At 41.3% G+C, this 13,870-nt stretch overlaps 1 protein-coding gene across 1 annotated transcript in view; it reads left to right on the forward strand.

The window, feature by feature from the left end:
- LOC118418842 (FRAS1-related extracellular matrix protein 2-like) overlaps nucleotides 1–13,870 on the forward strand; it is a 116,482-nt gene that overhangs the window by 11,790 nt on the left and 90,822 nt on the right. The gene's annotated exons all lie outside the window — the stretch shown is intronic.

The following is a 13,870-nucleotide window of genomic DNA, read 5'->3' on the forward strand; positions in this document are numbered from 1 at the left end:
CCTATTCAGAATATTACCAGTTGGTCTTCTGCCACACTGCCGATTTTTGGAAAGAACCGGTGCACATGTTCCGGCGAACCTTGCGGCGTCCGGTTGTTAACCATAGCGGTAAGATGATTTTGCAAGCAAACTTTCCCATAAACTTCTTTACTAATCCGTGTATCATCCTTTTTTTGCCATGTTGTAGGTATGGTTGTATGTCTAAGGTCCACTGTACCCGGATGTATGAAGTCAAAACCACGAAACAAGCCCGAATCCAATCCAAATGTGTTCACATGGCCGATTGTGGTCAATCGGATTGCGCGGCAATCGGATTGCGCGCGCTGAATCCACCTCGCGAGGTGGATTGCAATCCAAGTCAATCCAATCCAAAATGGGCAATCCAATCGGATTAGTTCTGTTCACATGGCTTTGGATTGGTCATTTTAATCGGATTCCTCGTTTAACTCACTTGCTTTTTTCCCATGTGAACGGGGTCTTAGAAACAAATTTCTGTGTTATAGATAAATTTGCAGATTGGAACTTCAAAGTATCTAGATGAACCTTGCTTTAAAGGATTGGAATATTCAAACTCAAAGTGCAATTCTTACACCTGCCATTTTAACAAAGTTCTCACCCTTCTTGTATATTTAGGAAGAAACTAGTACAAAGAAACACTTCATTGTGTATAGGCTATAACCACAAGCACATCTGCATTCAGTCAGTGTTAGCTCTTACTTTCACGGAATTCAGGAAAAGGTTATCCTTTGAGTTGCTCTGCGTCACTGGCACCTTTCCCATACTGTATCCTATGTACATATTAATCACCACCTGTTTGTAAGGGGCTTGTATAGGTTAAAGGACAAGAAATCAATGCCTTCAAAAGACATGTTTTTTTGGAGAAATCACATAGACCTTTTGCTTTGTTTGGCTTGAAGGAATTTCTGGGATTCCTTGTGAAGAAAGTGACTATAGCTACAGTAGTTTCTCACTATGGCCTGTATGGGATAGGGACCCAAAACCTGGCCAAGGCACTAGTACATATTTCACATATGTAGCTGTCTTTTTACATTTGTAGGTTTGCTGTAGACATGGTAACACTACATTTTTAGTTGCAGTAGAGACAGGGAGATCAGACGAATGATAGCATGGAGGTGGGGGCTGTACTGTAGACAGACAAGAACCTGTAAACTACCTCTCCATGTGCTGGAATGTGTAAGGGCTCTTCCAAAAGTGGATAAGGGGAGGAGACAAAAGACAGACTTTTGACTTTCCTGGCTGCCTCTAGTCTAGAAGGTATAATCCTGTCTCACATAATGCCTAAGCTGATAATTAACACTTCTTTTCTTAAATGTTCATATTATGCTGAAATATCTTGCTAACTGGTACACCCACACCACAAGTTCCACACTAGTTTGACACCATTACACCTGTTGTCATGTTGTATGTGAACTTGAATTAAATGTCTTTTTGTTTATTTTTGTTTGGCTCACAGATGTTATGGTAACCGTAAAATATTGAAGTATATTCAAGCTTTGACCAAGTGACTGACAAGTTAGAATTAGAAAGAGCAACACGAGTCATCTGAAACTTTGGCATTCAGAGGAAAGCAAAGTTCAAATAAGAAATTAGAAAATGAATGTAACATTTACATTTTTAGCTTCCATTTAGATTTTCAATGAAATTGTCCTCCTGATTGATGATGCCCGTATCTCTCTGACCACTTACAGGAATTCAGGGAATGCGTATTGGTTGTAAAGGTTACAGATCAATAATTTTTTCTCCATCTGAAGTGTTACAGGCTGTTATTATAGCGATAGCCGGGGCATTATAGTTTAGCAGGTTTGGCCTGGATAAAGTACAGCTGGTGTGATGAAGTAAGATTTAGCATTGAGCTGTTGATATATGATGCAATTTAAAATTAGATCTGTACAAGTGACCACCTCTACATAAGGACCACCTAGCCATGGCCACTTTTCGGTGGTCTCTTTGATAACTTTTCCCATTGACTCAACCATTTAGAATCATGTTTACTGATACAGTGACCACCTGTCCTCATAGACCAGCACATATTGGTCCCTGAGTGGTCTTCGGCGGCAGTTCTGGCCATACATATCACAAAAGGTAGATAAGTATATAAAACGAGCAAGTTCAAATGCTGTGGAGACTGGTATTTCAAGAAGTGAAACACAGTGATTGAAGGAAGAGTCCAAGAAAGTGTCTAACTCAAGGATTGATTATAGAGCAGCCATGGCAATACTGGGTTTATAATGACAGGGGATACACAGGTAGGAGGTTTGGGTAGAGGTCTAGATGTACTTTGACATGATTGTCTTCTAAAACATAATCTTTCAAATATGATGGGTGGATGTGAACATGCCCTTACAACAACCCAGTGTAATCTGTGAGGTTTTTGCACCATTCCCTACATTGTGAATATCAGTTGCCATCGGCATGGTGCGCAGGAATTTCACAATACATACTTGGAGTGCAAAGTTCAAGTGCTCCTGTCTGACATTGTCATCATGTTTCATTTGGTAAGCTCCTGCCAACTCCTCTGTGTAAACCATCACTGTATTTACCATACCAGTGGGACTACTGCTGAACTTCTCAGCATTTTGTACAGGTGGAAAGAAAATGGCCACACATTGCAGGTATCTTGTATTGGTAAGAATGTGATTCTCAGTACTGGATTACTATGTAAGCATGTACCTCTGTAGCTTTTCTGATATTGACACGTTGAGAATGTAAAATTATACCCTGCGACTTGTAAAAGATCCGACTGATACACGTATGTCCACTAAAGAAGCTGAATTGAGTGTAACCGAGAATCTCGTCGTAAAATGTTAAGCACTTGAGCTAGTAATGGATGTCCAAACTTTGTATTGGTTACTTGGAAAATAAGAGTGTTGGAGGCAAAACAGATATGATTGGTTTGTTTTTGCTTAACAGGTAGTGCAAAAAGGCAATCTTAGCTCAGAGAGCATTAAACAGAAGGCAACATCTGCTTGTACTCCTGGCACCCTAACCTGCACCTAACCTTCATTAGAAGTTAGATAAATAACCAGGCTGTTCTTATGATCCCTTCTAAAACTAAAGGAGAAAAAGGATTGCTTGGTATATGCCCTGAGAGGGAGAACTAATCTTTTATATCTACCGAAAAGTCGCATGTAGATAAGTTTAAAGACTCTGGATGAAGAGCTAAAGTTAGATGTCCTTATGTAGGTTATACTGTCTGTCAGTGTGTGAATCTCTCCCTATTGGATGCGTACATTGACCTCTACTCAGTGACTCCATTACCATACATGTTAAGTCAGGGGTCAGGATATATTTGGACAGTAGTACTTGTTTCAAGAAGAAACACGGGGATGCTCTCTGTACATAACAGGGATGGAGTACATGTACATTTGAGAATGTCGCAGCTAACTAAAAAAAAAAAACTGGTACAGTTTCCAAGGAAAGTATTTTTCCACCAGTCAGGGGTACGGATATGTATTTGGACAGTAAGCCTCGTTACGAGAAGAAACATTAGGATGCTCTCCATATGTGACATCCGAGAATGTCACAACTGAGTCCGAAAAAAATGGTACTGTGTCCAACAGAAGTATGTATCCACACTCCAGGCATCTCCTCGGTATTTGCAACATGTGGACAGCCTACATGTGAAGTGTACCCAAGAGAAATTGATGTGACATTTATTCCTGCAGAAATCACTATGTTCAGCCATTTTGAAACATTGTTTCTGTTCTGGCCATACCAATCACATTTGTTGGTTCTCTGATAAATAAAGACTAAAGATTTACTGGAAGAACAACATGAGTGGAAAATCTGTACCTTGTTACACACAGAGAGTGAATGCTGTCAAATTTTAGTTTTCATCCCAAACCTAGGTTTTCATGTTCTCTAATGCTGGTCGCTTTAAAAAGTCTGAAAATCAGAGAAGAGAAATCAACCCAATGCCTTTCTGCAAAATTGTTCCCATAGGGTGGAACCCTGTGACCCCCCTGCATTTGTGGCTGCCCTTCTCTATTTGGACAGAGATGCTTGGTACATGTGTGCCACTGACCTGGGGTCAAACTCCCAGTGGTCCAGCAAATATTTATGTCTCTTGAATTTGTTTCACACATGTCCCTGCCATGCCCAGTATGTCCAGCTAAAGCTCAATAATTCTGGACATTTGTAAGCATGCTTTATTTTGTGTCAGATACTTATATGTATGATATTCCACAACATGTCACCAATAATCAGGTTAAACTAACTTTTATAAATTCTGTGCTACTTTTGTGCTACATTGGTCAACAAGTATAACTGGCCTTCTTTATTGCATGCCAGCATTTGCTTTTAGTATCATGCAATGAAACAGTGAAAAGGAGCATTTGTTTGTACATTCATTGATATTATCAAGACTTGAGTACGCAAAGAAGTACGGACAAAGTCTGGATTGTTCTATATTGTCTTTGTGCTACTGTGAACTTGGATGTCAATACCTTGACCTTATGGGCTGAAAGCCTCATGGTTTGTCCAATGTTTATGGAAGGCATAAACAGTGCTAAATCTTGTGGTATGTCTGTTGTGTTTCTCCTTGTATGTGTAAGGTAGTTTCTGTACTTTCCCAGAGTGTGGTATGGGGGTAATGACCTAGAAGTCCCAGAGGGGATTATCTATGTGTATCTGTCAGGGCTGATCTAACCACACATGTTGACCTTAACATTGACCTGATCTGGACTTTGGGTGACATGCATGGAACAGGGGCTTCTTTTGGTACCTTTTCGAGTATTGTCATTTATTCCAAGGTCATAATGATTATTGATAGACTTCAGGGGGAAAAGTTTATGGGTATTTCGATTTGCAGTATGAAGAAAACGATGGTATGTAGTGGTTCTAAGTTCACAGTTGGAATGAGGGGGTAGGCTGGCAGAAGAGAGATTAAAAAGTTTCGCGGTGGTTTCAAGTTCAAAGTAGAAAACACAAACATTTCCGCTTGTACACTATGACAGAAAACTAAATGTTGTCTCAGCTCCTACATACCAATGCAATAGAATTCTATAAAAATAGGTTTCAGCCTCTTTGTTGTAGACACCATAACTGGTTACTTAGGCGCGATCTACACACAGTTTTTCCCGATATCGGCGAGCCTACTACCTCTCGCCGACAGCTTTTTTTCAGCGTCTAGATGCAACTACTATATCGCCATTACTATATCGGGAAAATTTCTCCCGAATGGTCCGGACCATTCGTAAGCCATCTAACGATACCTTACCGATACCTCAGCAGGGGTTCCCGACATGTTCGGCGGGCGTGTAGATGCTCCGCGAATTCGCGAAGCTCATTAGCATATAACTACAGGTTAACGCGGGCTCATTAGCATATAAGGCGGGAACAGCGGCATATTAGCGCGTTGCACATGGAGCCATACAGAAACCGCCTTTCTTATAAGTGTATGGTCGGAGGAGGAGATCCCAAAAGGACGCGGGATTCCTTGGTACACCCCGGTGTACAGGCTCTCCACCCTCCGCCACAATCAGGGCAGCGAGAAAGAACGCTGCGTTCACTCTAGCCGGCCGCTGTCGTCTCTCCCTGTATCTCAATCGCCTCCTGCGCCCTACCCTTGCATGGCGTCTCATGTTTAAGATCACGCGCATGAGATACAGAAAGAACATTACCTGATTGATAACGAGTGGAAAAGCTACCGGCATTCCCGCCATTTTGAAATCCGCGGGATGTGTCACCAGAGGTCAAAAGGGGTCACGAATGTTCCGCGCCGCGGGTGTTCCGCGCTACGAGCGGATATCCCGCGCTACCATTTGCAAAATGTGTTTAGATGCGCCCCGATATCGGCCCCGCCGATATCGGCGGATGCGGCTATATCGGGAAAAAATGTGTCTAGATCGGGCCTTAGCTAGTGAAAGCTAATGTTGTAGTTGCACATGCTGAGAGAGGTCATTACCAAGTGCATGTACAAAGCTTGGATGGTATTTGTAACATCAGAAACATTTATCCACCATCATAAGATACGCATGGAAGCTTATTTTTATCGTCTGGCCACTTTCACGTCTCGTTGCACACTAGGAAGTACATTTCCAGACCACAGTGAATTATAGTATGCGATCTATTCTCTTTAGTCAGTTATATATGGTGGCATCGCTCTCATTATCGGCTGTCTTGGATCACTGAAATAGACACCCTAAGGTTGCAAAAGCAAGCACAAAATGGATGGCATGAAGATGTATGGCAATGAAATGTGAACATACCAGAATTGTAGAAGGAAATCTACAACTACTGTATAAATATCTTGCAAGGATTCTTACAAGCACCACACTACACTATACCAGGAAGGTAATGCATCTGTAAAGTGCATCCCAGTGTCAACTTTTCTTCGATAATTTTCAGTAACATCACCTAGTGTGTTGAACAGGTGATCTTTTTCAAGTAGATAGAAAGACAAGGTGAAAGGTCAGGTACCAGACAGAATGGGGTGGGACCAGTGCCACCTGTCACAACTGGGACCTCACCATTGATCAGTGCTGCTTGGAGGAAGGGATTTTAATATATTCAAAGGCAAGGAATAACATCTAGCTAGCTGCCAGTGCCTGTCCTGTATAAAAAGTTTCTGTATCTAATAGGCCTACAAGCAAACATTATAACCATTCCAAAAGAAAACGTATCTCTACCATGAGGGCTTTCCACATAACTTGGCATCCACTTTCTTGCAATGATTATTTCTGGTCTAATGTGCAAGGCTGGTTCTTAATCGCAGATAGCAGTGTTCGGTTTACTCTTTCAGTAGATTTATGAACCTTTTCCTTTGGCATGACTCAAGAGGGACACATGTAACTTCTCTGCAGTGGTTACCTTGGTGAGATACAACTGTAACCATTCAAGTTAGATCAAAATCTACGCATGGTTCATTTCAGCCAATTTGGCAGGCAGCACATGAGCTAATTTTGCCCTGTCTGTGGAAGTGGCATTGGTGACCGATCCAAGCCTCCCCATAACTTACATTGCATCTCTCTAGCTTTGGTAAGTTGTTGCCACTGGTAACCGATGAAACAAGAAACTTGTCTGGAAACCTCGTTGATCTTTCCTGGCTGTTTTTATGGTGACATTGTCCATGTTGGTTAACCCAGGAGAGATTTGAAAGTTGGGAACAGAGTTCAGCTGTCTCGGCTATAGAATCCCTTTTTTTTCAGAGGTTCAGAGGTTTGAGCCAGAGGCAAACCCAATAAGAAAAACAGGTGCTTCTTGGTCGTGTCAGTCAATTTTGGCTGTACTGAAAAATTAAAGCAGGCTGAGCTTGAAGCGCAATGCTAGAGGCGAAACGTAACGATTTTCCTTAGCTAGTAGTGCATAGCAACTTTGCTGTGGCTCCCAGTAGACTAACTAATGGTGAAAAACGTCAATAAGAAGATTGGAAATAAGGGTAGAGTGGAGAAGTAGAAATTCAGGTGCGGGGGCCCAAATAATAACCCAAATATTTGAGAAAGAAACCAAATGTTCTGGTGAAGTATTCATTGGTTATTCATTTTCAAGATGAAAAGGTCTGCAATTTTAGATGCACCATTTGTAATTTGTTCTGCCCAATATGTATTTGCTGGACTACCCAAGTTACAATGTACCCATGACCACCCCCTTTTTACCCCAGGGTTATCTTTGTATATTTTTGTTGTTACAAATCCGTGTCAGGGCAATATCCCCACAGCCTGATGAGGTGTTATTTACTACCTTTAGGCCATGCTTTCAAGATTGCCGCCTGCTTGTACAGCCTGTTATCTACATTTTTGGGAGGAAGTGGAATCTCTGTGATGGGAACTGCAAAGGTTTGTCCCACATTTGGCTGTCCCCCATCGTATGGGTAATTAGTCCAAGCTGACAGGTTGATGCTGCTAAGGAGTGAGAGACAAGGCCGCTATTTGTGCTGGTAATGAACCTGGCCTCATCTAGGGAATGCATAACAATCATCTCCTGGTATGCTGCCGCAGGGTTGATGGCTGTTGGGGGGGAGGTGTCCTTTTGATAGTGAAACTGAGGTATAAAGAGTCACTGTTAATGTCAGCCAGTAAGGCTGATGTAAGTTTTTTGGAAGAGAACTTAAACTGAACTTTGACTCTGATTAGAGATAAGACAAACACAGAATTGCTTCTGGGAATGAGGTTTAACAGTCATCCTTTCAAATACTGGTCTTTGTTTCAAAATCCCCTCCACAACTTTCTGTGAATAGGGATGGTGTCCATCTCCTTTTCATGATAGCCCTTGGGCCACACAGTCCAGTACGGTAGCTATAGGAGCTAGTCCACTGGAAGTAGAGTTTGTTTGTTAATCTCCCATACTTTTTCTCATAAGTACTGAGTGCTAAGCAGAGAAAGCAGTCCGTATCATATTCAAGTCTTAGGTTAGATCCGGCTTTGAATCCTGACCTTACGAATGCAAGGCTTTAGCCTGTAGGGCATTTTACCTGTAACTTTTTTTTGGTGGTAGAAAAATGGCGCCCTTTGGTTTAATAGTAAATGTGAGATGTTGGGCTTGACTGTGACTGACTGTGACTCCTGTGTAAAAGGAGGTGGCTGCTAGCCAAGATAACCATCATTAGCTGGTCTCTTAAGTGGCATTTGTTCCAGTTTTCTCTTGTGAGCTTGTCTGTTTAGACATGGAGGTCAAGGATGACTGTGGTTATCCAATACCAAATACCAATAGAGGGGAGGGAAAAGATGGAAAAGAACTTGATTCTCTTGTCATGTTGCATAATGTGAATATTTTTCTAGCTCCTACTTCATTCAAAGAAGAATGAGGGTATGCTGTCTTAAGAGTCAGGCAACAGGTTTTAGTTATACATCTTATGACTATTTGTCATCAAAAGCTCCTCAAAATGTAGATCACATGGAGGTTCAAAATTGCCAGAAATGAACAAGTATGGTAACCCATAAGATAGCATTGTACAGCACTGTATGTTCAGAAAACCTAGTCTGAAGGATGGCACAGTTTGGATTCATAGGTTGACATAGGCTTAGACCAGGCAAATTGTTTGTCTTTACCTTGTGATCTTTACCTATATGCACATGTATTAGCATCTCTGTAAGGTGAAACAGGTGGAACTAAACCTGGTTTCTCCAAGGATCAGACAAGACGACAGTGGAGTTAGAAGACTTTACATTGGCATAAGACGACTTTAAGGATCAGTTCCAGTTCCAGTTCCAACTATGCTTGCCGACACTTTCTTCAGTTATGTCGTAGGCGGAACACTGCCTGAGTTGAAAACTGCCTATGTTATATACACATTTATTCTTCAGCAAGTTCAGGGCAGCATAAAAGGCAGTTTTGTAAAAGGCGACTTTTCAATTCCTGCACCATCGCCATCAAACAGCAGCTCTGTAATCCCCAAACAAGTGGGACGATTCGCCGTGTGTTTTCCTTATCAGTTACAAGATCTTTTGTTTTTGGAGACAAAAGACTTTTTTCACTGCTTGTTTATGCTTTCATCCTTCAAAAATCCCTGAGCAAAGAGGGTTCCAGACATCCTTTCAGTCTAGGGAAGTACTAACTACATACTGGGAATTCCTGTAGTATAGCACTAACAGGAGGGTCAGAAGCCCATGCCTGCAGTCCCCATCTAAACAGTCATTGAGATCAAGTGTAAACTTTACTGCAACACCCTGTTGACAATAGAACTGTCGGAAAAAGTTGTCCATTTCTTTTAGGTTGATGAAACACTCAGAAGATGATTTTGTGATCAACCTTATCTCCAAGCAAAAAAAAGATATGTTATTGTCCTCTTTGTTGAGCCTGCTCTATTTTGAAATGCAAATGCACGTCACTGCAACTGTTTAGGGAAATTGGCAAAAATCGAAGTTGGCACGATATTTTGGCGTAATTTGGTGTGGTCTAGTGAGATACCCACTTAAGTTCCTCAACATTAAGATATGCTGAAGATGTACCTATCCGTACATGTATAAAGTCAGCTTGATGTGACCTTGTTTGGTCCGCATACAACAACTGGAATTCGCGACCGGTAGGCTCAAACAGCTTACTGGGTACTTGTTCAAAATCCAATCATTGCCCTCCCTGTCTGCTCTAATCAGGTCAATTAGAGCCCATGGTTTGTGTGAGGGGGCAGGAGTGTTTGTGGAGAGGTGGATGTGAGGGGTAGTCTTTCACAGTCCTGTACACACTCGGATGTAGGGCTCAAGTTGTTAGGATTTTCCTAAAGCAGTCTGCTGTCCTTCAACAATGTGCATTATAACAAAAAACAATGAATTGTATGTCATCAATTGTTAGTAAAGTTTAACTGTATAGGTTGATGCTATTAAAGTAATACATCAAGAGAACGGGGTGTAGCAGACTTTCTGTGCTTTTGGGAAGTCATTGAACTGACGAAGCCTCTATAACTTTCAAATGAAGCATTTCCAGCGGTACAAACTGTATTTCTGTCTGTTTCTTTCTGCATGATAAATGTTTTTTCCTTAACCACAGTGCTGTAGTCTGATGATGGTTGTTTCCTTTCCCAAAAGTTGTGGAGAGCTCATCACCATTTTTTATAGCACAGTAATTCTGAAGGAGCTTGAATTGGTAGCTCTATGATGTTTACTACATACCAATACAGTCTGATAATCCTACTACAGAGTGTCTTTGCAAATATTTGTCACATCACCTCCTACAAACAGGGCTACAAGACAGCTGCCTGCACTGTCTAGTACCCTGTCTTTCCAACACAAATATTTGTACTGACAAACAGTATGGCAAAGCTATGTACTTATATCCATCTTAGGCTGGGCCTGTTTGAAAACAGGAAGGGGTCTAGTACTTTTTTTTTTCAAACAGATTTTTTTCTGTGTAAGTATGTAGGACTAAATTGTAGTTTCTAGTAGCCTCTACCAGGCTCCAAAGGTGGCTGAAAAAAAGGTAGAAATTGGCTAAATAAAACAGAAAACAGGAGTTAATTTCCGAGGAGTACAGTTTGTGAGGCCGGCCAACACTCCTAGGTAAATTAACTCCTGCTATTCCTAACTTGGCCAAAGGTCCCCTATTCAGCCAGGCGGGAGTCTGGTAGAGACTAAGTTTCTAGGCCATTTGCCAGAATACAAGGTTCTACCCTGCAAGATCAAATCTTAATTCCCAGGAACTAGGAACTGCACCAGGAACTAGTTCTAACAAATCAGCGCAAATGGGTTTGTATTCAGCTAGAGGAAGGAGAGGATTACGAACTTCAAGGACTTGTAATGGTACGGTGTCCTTTTTTAGATACACTGTTGGAGATGGGAAGTCATGGCGGCAACCTCTACATCATTACAACAGAAAAGCTTTCTTTTCAAGATGTTCACTCCCATACGTGTGCTTCTTAATAGCCGAAGCGGAAGAGATGTCCTGAACAGGAGAGCTCCCAGGCTAGCGTGGCTTAGATCAAAGTGGTCACAGCTTTGTCAAAACCTACACAGAGGCCAAGTGGAGAACATCACGTCTTTCACGGTGTTGTTTTATACTGAAAGGACATTACAAAGGAAAGAGGTTTAACAGATTCACACTTGCTTTTGTAGTTGTTAGGAGAGGAAAAGCACTTCTTGTTCATGTTCAGTTGAGCAGGAAATGATGCTGAGATCTAAAGGTTTTCTAGTCTGTGCAGCTGAACTTTTGGGTTAGTACTAGTAGGTTACTAATTTAGTTTGAGACAGAATGAGGACAGTTAGTTGAAGTTGACTCTCTAAGTGTTAGTATTATTTTGTGCACTTAATATGCCAAGAAATTCTCCATGTTATTGATTGTGTTGTAGAACTAACTACAACTTAGTACAATGTTTAAACTTCAGGTCTAACACAAAGTGAAACCAGACTCGCCATAACAGTACCTAAATCAAAGCTGTGAGATTGTCATCTTCATTGAGAAATGTTAGTGTTGAATATTTGGTGTGAAGGACTCAACAAGTGGTTAAATAGTCTTGAAATAACCCACTTGCTGACAACTGTGTTTGATCAGGGCTTAACTAATTGGGTTGCTCCACACCTGTGTTTGAATTGTCCCTATTACACCTGGGAGAAGGAGATAGGGGGGGGCAGGGGGGGCCCCTATGAGCAATTAGACATGTCTTAACATGATAATGGTCACAAGCATAAATCTCACTTTTGGAGACACATACAAAGTTAAAATTTTTTTTTTACTTTTTGTGAACTACGTATTTTCAAATCTGGAGTAAACAAATGAATGAAAACATGATTCTTTTCTTACATCTGGAGTCTTGGCGTCAAAAAAGATGTGCAACTGAAGTACAATTGAAACTATATACTGGCACTGCATAGACATAGTCTGGTTCCCAGTCTCTTTGAGCTTCAAATCCCTATCTTTTATGCAGTAGTCTATTCAGCTAATTACACCAGCTAAACCCTATGCTAAATACAGGAACCCTAATCCATAAAACAAAGGCCTGTAAAACACAAGCAGGATGTAGGGATTATCTCTACATGGTATTGTGCCAAGATACTGGGACCACCTGGAGTCGGATGACACTGCTTACACCTGTTCCTACTTCATTATCAGGGCCTTATCAGTGCGAGGACTCCTGAAGGTGTCAGGTACTTGTCTAGGCTATGGGGGAGGTGACAGAAGTGGGTTAGGAAGGAACCTTACCAATCATTAAATCTGTGACACCTACAGATGTACGTGTACAGTCCTACTTTCCAAGTAGAGGTTGAAGGAGAGATGGTTACCTTCTTATAAATGCCTTACTTGGTAATGCATGTAGTTTCCCCCTGCTGAAGCGTGTGTAGGTGCATCCATGTACCAAAATCGAGCTGGTTTCAGTGCAGATGCAAACTGTGTAGACTTGAGTACATGTGTCACCATTGATGGATGAGTTTATCATGATCAGATTTGTTCTCCACAGATGGCACTGTCAGCTTCTCTGTTACTTATCAGGGCTACCAATTTGTCAAGGATCACAGAAAACTTGTCACCAAAGATTAGGAAATATATTTGGAATTTTGAGTGTCTAATAGATATCGAACAGTTCCATGACTATGAAAGTTATGACTGACACACTCATTTCTGACATGTGTCAACTTTCTCATTTCTATCCACGGAGTTGAGTTTTCAATCTAATAGGTTTCCTTTCGAAAGACAAAACCATAGCACAAAGTCAAAATAGGTGGTAGCAAGAATAGCAAAGTGGGTGGCACATAGGTATACCAAATATATGATATGTTTTGAATCCATCTTTGTTTCTCATTTCTTTTCATTTGCTGGCATAAATGAGATGGTAGCACATCAGAACTTGAAAAGGCAGCATGTTTGATATTGATTTATCGTACACACTACACCTGTTTGTTTGCACTGGTTATTCTTTGTCATGTCCAGACAAAAATAGCAAAGAGGGTCACTGTGTTTACAGGACATCCTACACCCATCGCAAACTATGCCTGGGTCAGGGCAGTCAGTCAGAGGGTGGGGGCTCCAGGTCACCCTTGTCACAGGGCCTGTCTGACTCTGAGACCCTTCTATAAACAGAGCTTTTCCCCTTCAATTACATTTGATTTTGTTTTGACTTTTACCTTTTTTTTACTCCATTACTCTTGTCATCACAGCCAGACTTTGCAGGATACTGTACTAGTATCCTCAAATATATACTAAATAGCTTACTGCTAATGGACAATCCTGTCTGCTTTATATATTCTCCTGAGATTTGTTTGAGTTAAACGGTTATGGTTTGAGTCAATGTTCAAGTACCTAGTGAAAAGGTTCATCTGATAAAATGTTGACGTTGGCATTGTCCATAGCAGTCTTCCCATAAATCCATCTTCCTCAGTCCCATCACTTTTCCATCTGTGTGCCCCCCTCTCCCTCTCGCTACAGGGGGGGCAGCCAGTCTGAGTTGTATAAACTCTGCTTTGACCTGAAGTTTAGATATTGCGCA

Source organism: Branchiostoma floridae, chromosome 7 (genome assembly GCF_000003815.2).
Source record: "Branchiostoma floridae strain S238N-H82 chromosome 7, Bfl_VNyyK, whole genome shotgun sequence".
Taxonomy (NCBI): Eukaryota; Metazoa; Chordata; class Leptocardii; order Amphioxiformes; family Branchiostomatidae; genus Branchiostoma; species Branchiostoma floridae.